The sequence below is a fragment of the Gavialis gangeticus genome, unplaced genomic scaffold (assembly GCF_001723915.1).
Source record: "Gavialis gangeticus isolate Ggan-Ray unplaced genomic scaffold, GavGan_comp1, whole genome shotgun sequence".
In the NCBI taxonomy this organism is placed as follows: domain Eukaryota; kingdom Metazoa; phylum Chordata; order Crocodylia; family Gavialidae; genus Gavialis; species Gavialis gangeticus.
This window is the reverse complement of record NW_017729004.1, coordinates 37,627,782-37,634,914: the sequence shown is the minus strand read 5'-3', so window position 1 is coordinate 37,634,914 and position 7,133 is coordinate 37,627,782. Positions and strand designations below refer to the sequence as shown.

At 44.0% G+C, this 7,133-nt stretch overlaps 1 protein-coding gene and 1 long non-coding RNA gene across 2 annotated transcripts in view; one reads left to right on the top strand and one right to left on the bottom strand.

Moving 5' to 3' along the window:
- Nucleotides 1-990, bottom strand: part of LOC109291305 — a 13,918-nt gene extending 12,928 nt beyond the window's left edge. Inside the window, exon 1 of the long non-coding RNA XR_002095807.1 lies at nt 979-990. This is a non-coding gene — a long non-coding RNA (uncharacterized LOC109291305). The remainder of the gene's footprint in view (nt 1-978) is intronic.
- A 4,378-nt stretch (nt 991-5,368) lies between these two features.
- LOC109291300 (mycocerosic acid synthase-like polyketide synthase) overlaps nt 5,369-7,133 on the top strand; it is a 64,475-nt gene continuing 62,710 nt past the window's right edge. Inside the window, exon 1 of the mRNA XM_019508243.1 lies at nt 5,369-5,424. The gene's annotated coding sequence lies outside the window, so the exon portion shown is untranslated. The remainder of the gene's footprint in view (nt 5,425-7,133) is intronic.

Genomic DNA, 7,133 nt, shown 5'->3' with positions numbered 1-7,133 from the left:
ACTGGCAAAAAAATTATATAAGCATTGGGAAAGATGCTGTGATGAGTAGCTTGTCCTTCTATTTAAGGGGTACCTATTAGGGGTGTACGAAACTTCAGTCACTGATTCAATTTGGAGAAGGTTAAGCCTGATTCAGAGACTGAATTACTGAATCCAAGTCAAATCAGGAGACCAAAAAAAATCCCACTGAATTGATTTGGAGCCTCCAAATTGATTTAGAAAAGATTTGAAAAAAGATTTGTAGATTAGGAAAGCAGTCTTTCAGGGGAACAGAAACTGAGAAGAGGGAGGAGGAGTGGGGGGGGGAGGGAAGACTGACATCTGTAGCTGGCCAGTGACTGTGATCTTTCCCTGAATTCCCTTCCAATTACAGTGCTCTGCGGGAGGGACATAGAAACAACATACTTCACTTCATCCACCTCCTAGATACAAAACCTCATGGACTCAATATAGACATTGGATTTATGACACACTATAACCTGCCTGACATCTGACTCCCCAGATATCTCTCCACTTTTACCTGCTACATCTCCCTTCCCGCCCCCACTCCCAGCCTGTCTCTCACCCCCTAATGCCTCAATTTACATTTTCACTGACTGGTTTTCTTCCCTTCATGCCAGCCTCTGGCTTCTTTACTATTCATTCCATCCAGGAAGAGCATACACCAACTACAGATGCTTCCTCAGCCTGATGAAGGGTTTTTAAGCCCGAAAGCTTGCTAAGAGATATTTCTGTGACTATTCAGTTGGCTTAAAGGATATCAGATTGACCCAAAGCACCTTGTCTGCCATGTCCTTAGACTGACACGGCTACAACCTATACCCTTTAACACACACACGACACAAGTTTTGCTTTCAGAACCTTGAGGTGCAGTTTCCCAGAACCCATGCACCCATCTCCTTGAAACTTGGCAGGCCTCATGCCTTCAGAAGGCGCTACCATCCCTGCTGTTTTCATCCAAATCTGCCAAAAAATGACAGTTATAGGTATTGCAGTGATTCCCCATTATAGTCTATGGCCGAATCACCAAATCTCTCCGAATCAGCACTGAATCTTTTGAAGCCAATTCAGCTGAATTGATTTGCTGAATTGATTTGGGACAGTGACCCGATTCAGGACAGTGACCATGTCTGAATCAAATCACTGTCCTCTGAATCGGCCGAATCTAAATTGAATACTTCCCTATTTTCACAGGCCTAGTAAATATCTAAGGTACTGCAAACTAAGAAAGCAAAGCAAAAATATAAAACATGTGAACATAGAACAAGGAGCAGCAGTCTCAAGTTGCAGCAAGAGACATTTAGGTTAGATATTAGGAAATTTTTTTTCCGCAAGGAATACAGTAAAGCAGAGAAGTTGTAGAATCTCCATCGCTGGAGGTTTTTAAGACCCAGCTGTACAAAGCCTTGGCTGGGATGATTTATTTGGGGATGGTCCTGCTTTGAGCAGGGGGTTGAACTAGCTGACCTCCTGAGGTCCCTTCCAACCCTAATTTTGTATCTATGAAAGTGAAGCCACTAAAGAATTAGCTGGATTTTGACCAAAAAAGGTAAGTTAAATGGATATAAAGAAAATAAAAGATTCCCCAAACAGCCTGATTTGTTACATGTAATAGAAATCATTGTGTTTTAGTTCTGAAAATGACCCCTCTGGGATTAGAGGTGGGTTCAAACATGGTAGGGCCATTTTTAATGCTTGTCTAACTTTAAAACTTCCATGGATGGTGATTCCACTAACTCATGGAGCTCTGTTCCAGTGCTTCAGTATTTTCAGAATTAGTAAGACTTTTCCTAATCATCTTTTTGCTGCAAGTTAAACCAATTACTTCTTGTTCTACCCTCTGTGAACACGGAGAACAATTGGTCACTGTCATGTTGGAAGACTTATCTGACATTTCTGCTTCCTCAATTTTTTCACCTTAAACCTCTTCTCATTCTTGTTGCTCTTTTCTGGATTCTCTTCAGTTTTTTTTGGTATGTTTCTTAAAACATTTTTTCTGTGATCCCTCCTTTTAGGTAATATTTTAGCTCTCTTTTCTACTTTATTACTATTTTTATAAATATATTCTTCATTCTTCTTCTCTAGCTGGCTAAAATATTTTCCTAACCAGCTTTGCTCTTTCACTCAAGGTATATGAAGGTACATGCAATAGGGTATTTCATGCTTCTCTTGTCTTTGCACTACATTTGACTTTGTTACACATGCTTGTGCTCATTTATTGTACTTTATGAGATCTTTCATTGTGCATGTGCCTTCAAGCAGTGGGCATTGCAATAGGTGCTGCATAGTCTGAGGCTCTGTGCCTTGTGACTAAAGTAGACACAAGCCCTCCTTAGGGCCAGCATTGACAGTACTGTCTGCAAACCTTGAAGGATCTTGGACTGAAAGGAAGGGAGCCATATTAGGAAGACACAAGGTTCCAGGCTTGAATTCTCTGCTGGGACAAAAGGGTTAAGGAGTAGTTGTCTGAAAAATTTAGAGTCAATTAACATCCCGACTTCTTGTCAACTACTGAAATTTTATCAAAAAATGAGAGCTGCTCTATATGGCCTACCAGATTACCAGGTGGAGTGGCCAGGTAGAGTGGCCTACCACAGAAAGCTGATTGGCAATAGGAGGTGGTGGCAGCTCTGGCTCTTCAACGGGACACGAGGTGGAGCTTGGAGCTGCTACCACTACCATGTGTGCTGGTCTGGAGCTAGAGCTCCCATCACTGCAGCTGCTTCCTCATGTCCCAGTCTAGATCCAGCCTGCAAGGAGCCCCACAGTCTAGATATGCCTCAGGGCACAAAGTGAGTTTCATACCCCTGTTTTGAACACATCATTCTAATATAATAAAGGGCTTTGTCTGTCTGTTTGTCTGTGTGTCTGTCTGTCCATAATGCTTTTGGGCAACTGTGCATGTGATTGGCTGCAAGGGCTACGCTTCCTCAGGTAGGGAGGAAGCTGCCGCCACCTCAGGTAGGGAGGCAGGAGCCCCACTGCTCCATGGGAGGAGGTGGCGATGGGCAGGCGGGGGGGAGGGAGGAGCCACCACAGCCACCTCCTCAGGTGCAGGGAAGCCCTGCTGCTCCACGGGAGGAGGCAGAGGTAGGTGGGTGGGTGGGCGAGGGGGAGGGAGCCGCCTTGCCTCAGGTGGAGGGAAGCCTCGCTGTTCTGTGGGAGGAGGAGGCGGCAGGCAGGCTGGGGGGAGGAAGCCGATGCTGCCACTGCTTCCTCAGGTGGAGGGAAGTCCTGCTGCTCCCTGGGAGGAGGCAGACATGGGTGGGCAGGCGGAGGTGGGCGGGGGAGAGGGAGGTGCTGCTGCCACCTCAGGTGGAGGGAAGCACTGCTGCTCTGCCAGAGGAGGCAGAGATGGGCAGGTGTGGTGGAGGGAGCCGCCACTGCCGCTGCCACCTCAGGAGGCGGGCTGGGGGGAGGGAGGGAGCTGCCGCCTGAGGTGAAGGGAAGCTTCACTGCTCTACAGGAGGAGGTGAAGGCAGAAGTGGGCAGCCTTGGGGGAAGGAGTTGCTGCTGTTACTGCTGCCACTTCCTCAGGCAGAGGACACAAAGATTCGGTGCCTCTTTGGAGATTCGGCCACAGACTAAACAGGCAGCAGTCCTCACCACGCTGGACACAGCTGCCTCCAGCTGTAAGTCTGTTGTGGTGGGCAGAGGGGGGAAGGGAAGCAGCATGGGGGAGGGAGGGATTGGGGCTGGGACAAGCTGCCCAGCCAGGGTGTGGGGACGCGGAACTCAGGGAGGGGCAGGGGGCACAGGATGCGAGCACAGCAATGCTGGCAGCAGGGGCTCTGCCCTGCTGCCGCTTCCCCCCTTCCACCTTGAGTGAGCCATGCCTGCATCCCACCCCCACCCTGCCCCAGCTGGGCAAGCAGCAGCAGGGCAGAGCCTTTGCTCACAACACTGCCAAGCCCACATCCCGCACCCCCCTCCCTTGCTGGGCAGCTTGTCTCAGCCATAGCCCCAATCCTTTCCCCTCCCGCACCCCTTTTTCCTCCCCCATCCACCCACAACAACAGACTTACCAGTTGGAGGCAGCTGTGTCCAAGGTGGTGAGGACTGCTGCTTGTTTAGTCTATGGCCAAATCTCCAAGGTGGTGCTGAATCTTTTCCAAATCGATTCAGAGGCTTCTGATTTGATCTGGACCTTTCAATTCAGATTTGAAGATTCAGCCATTGAGTCGGGTTGAATCTCCTCAAAATCAAATTGGCTGCCAAAGCTTTGCACAGCCCTACTGAGAGAATAATACACTGATTTCTAAAGAATTCTGCAGCTAAAGGACACTGTTCTCTCTTTGCAGCACTACAGGGCATCCCCATACCAGACAGGTGACTTAGTTTGGTGCAGCTCTTTTTGTGTTGGCAGATCTTAACACACAAATGCTGTGAAGTTAGAGAGAAGCCTTAAAACTAAGGTTCTTTCTACCAAGCAGATTCCAGCATAAAGCTTTACCCGTACTTCACAGCCAGGGCGGCTAGGATCTGGAACCAACTTCCAAGGGAGGTGGTGCTGGCTCCTACCCTGGGGGTCTTCAAAAGAAGGTTGGATAATCACCTCGCTGGGGTCGTTTGACCCCAGTACACTTTCCTGCCATGGCAGGGGGGTCAGACTCGATGATCTGCTCAGGTCCCTTCTGACCCTGCCAACTATGAAACTATAAAAACAAGAGGTGAGTCTGCAGATTCATTTGCATCTATAATTAGTTGTTGATATTAACTTTTGTCAGAACAAGACTGTTGGTGGGTGTGGTAGGGAAATGAAGGTGTTAAGACACTAAATAAAAGAGGATGGGGAAGGTTCACAGCAGAAACTACAAATGAAGCAGAGAGAAACAGAATAAACCTTCATGCATAATGCTGTTTACACTTTTTTTTGCTTTCTATATGAAAAAGTTATTGTTTACAGGAAAAGAATGCATTTCTTACCTCAGTTGTTTACCATTGTTATATGCCAACTTGAATAAAAACGTACCTACTCAATGAGGAAAAAATCAAAGATATAGAAACACTAAAGAACACTACGGAAAGCTTTGTATTCTATCTCTACCCCTCTTCTTGAAAAAAGAGCCACTAGAATAGTTCAGGAATGTCTCTGCTGCTTTGTTGTGTTTGCTGGCATTTCACAAGTTACCAAAGATGCCTTAGGGTTACTCTTTGGTCCCAGATGGGAGAGATTAAGAGTTCCAAACAAATAAGTACTTCTTGATTTGTTGACATGTTGCTTAAGTCTGTGCTAACCTTTCGGGGTGTGTCTGGGGGAGTTCTGAGACCAGAGAGGGACAGCCCATATAAGGTATTTGGCTCACATTGCTGTTTGTCTAAGTACTTATAAATAGCTGTTTTCCCATGCATATTTTGTCCGTCTCTTCCTTTTGTTATAGTTAGAGCTGTTAAGGACTATGCAGAAGCTTAGAGAAATCAATGGTAAGTCTTAATCAGTTTACTTTGCTAACATACTAAAATGGCAACCTAGGAAGCTTTTTAGCAACAGGGAAGTCTGATGCCTGTTACTTCTGGGGTACCAGTATATGGTCATACAGGCTTGGATATGGGGATGTATATATGGTGTGGCTACATTTATGTTTTTGTGTTTTCTGAAATCATATATTATACCAAGATGTGTGAACGTATGGGTATAATGAGTGTCTGCAAATAGATAGATGTTTCTTGCTCCTTTGTATGTACATAATTAACTCTGGATATCTGATTAATCCAGGGGCGGGCAATTATTTCGGGCAGAGGGCCGCTTACTGAATTTTGGCAAGCCATTGAAGGCTGCATGACAGGCAGCCAGGGGAAGATAAATACTAATTTTCTAAATTTTGTAGGGGCCCCATGGGCCAGATGGAATGGTCTAGCGGGCCGCATCTGGCCCACTGGCCACATTTTGCCCACCCCTGGATTAATCTATACATCTACTGATGATGCTTTGTGCTCATATGCATTCAGTTAAATATTTAGTGTGCAATTTCATTAAGTATTGATGCACAATGTTACTTATAATAACCTATACATACAAAGGCAAGAAATGTGGAAGATTACATCAATGAACATAAATTAGAATTTAGGTAACAAAAAGTTGATAAGTAAAACACAAAGAAACCAGGAAAAAATCTACATCCAGGAAAATAAAGGACAATAAGATGATTTTTGAAGAATATTAGGAGCAAATGGAGTTTTAACTATGGTATTGGCAGACATGATAAATTGTCAATTATAAGGCATTAAAAGCAGAAATATTGAATATATATATTTCTGTTCTATATTTGGGAAAAGCTAAATAAAATACACATATCGTGAAAATGAAGAAGGAATACTGTCCATTCTAACAGTATCTAAGGAAAATGTTAAGTAGTAGCCACTCAAGCTAAACATTTTAAATTCAGATAACTTACTTCCAATAATTAAAAAACAAAACAAAACAGGTTGAAGGAACCTATATTATGTTGACTTTCAGTAAGTCTTGAAAGCCTGTGGAAGTTCCAGAGGGAAGAAAGAACATTGGTGTTATGATAGTATTTGAAAAAAGTAACAACTTTTGAGTATGTAAAAGGCTGCTGCAACAAAGGAGGATATAAGCTGTTCTTCCTGTTCATTGCATAAGAACGAGAAATAATTGGTTTCAATTATAGGGAGGGAGACATGGTTAGGTACTGGAAAACCTTGGGTAGTTAAGCACTGAAATAAATTGTCTAAGGAGGCTGTGGAATCTCCATCATTGGTGAGGATTACTGATTAATTAGACCTGGTTAAACAAACATCTCTGAGGAGTGGTTTAAATATAGTTTATCCTATCTTTGGGGAGGGAGATGTCCTAGTTAAATTCCAGAAGAGTTATTAGCTAGGTTAAGTCCACTTTTTAAATCTAAGGCAAAACTGCCACAATACAGGATTAAGCCCAGTTCTCTTTACTACTTGTACTAGGAATACTGCTGTAGCATTAATTGCTTACAACTGGTAATTATTAAAAAAATAATGGTAACCCTTATAAATAATAGAAGTCTTGATTAGTTTAAAATAATTACTATGAATTCTGCTCTATAGGATATTCTACATTGCAGTCACAAAAGTGATTGCAGTATGATAGGCCCCCTCTACATGTTACAGGTATTGCACAATAAACTGGTGAATTG